The sequence below is a fragment of the Etheostoma spectabile genome, chromosome 13 (assembly GCF_008692095.1).
Source record: "Etheostoma spectabile isolate EspeVRDwgs_2016 chromosome 13, UIUC_Espe_1.0, whole genome shotgun sequence".
Classification (NCBI taxonomy): Eukaryota; Metazoa; Chordata; class Actinopteri; order Perciformes; family Percidae; genus Etheostoma; species Etheostoma spectabile.
This window is the reverse complement of record NC_045745.1, coordinates 14,651,005-14,651,728: the sequence shown is the minus strand read 5'-3', so window position 1 is coordinate 14,651,728 and position 724 is coordinate 14,651,005.

Here is a 724-nt window from a genome sequence, read left to right as displayed (position 1 = left end):
ACACACACACACACACACACACACACACACACACACACACACACAGAGTTAGTTGTAGCTTGGAAAAATAACTAATAGCAAAATCCGGTAAAAGTGAAATTCTCAGTGTCTTATTGACACTTTTCCCATTGTGCCTACAACTGATAAGCCTACAATAACCTATACTTAGAGGAATATGAAATATCAAGTCACACAACACTATGCCTCCATCTAGTGGTTACAATTACAAATGTGTAGGCTACCTCTAAACGGAACGTGTTTGTGCCTTAGACAGTTAAAGAAAGTTTATGCTCAAGAAACGTTTTGTTGGCCCAGTCATTCCAAACTTCGTTAAATAATGAGGCGGTTTTATTTTTGTCGTACGTATAAACAGAGATACACGTATCTATATTCCAATTAAGTTCTTTTTTCAGATAGTCAAGGAGACTCTTTAATTCGGCACACATATCATTCACCAACAAGCTCTTATCGATAGAACATTCACGCTGTTTAAAGTAAGATTTTTATTGAAATCCAGGACTACATGCACATAAGGTGAATTAAAGAGAGTCATGGACAATGACCGGCACCCACTACACAGCACATTCATAAAAAATAGGAGGATGTTCGGTGGCAGCCTTCTCTCACTGGCATGCGTAACAGACAGGGAGAGGAGGGCCTTTGTTCCCAGGGCCATTCAACACAACACAAGGGGGGAGGGGAGAAATGATCCTGTCTCTCTCAG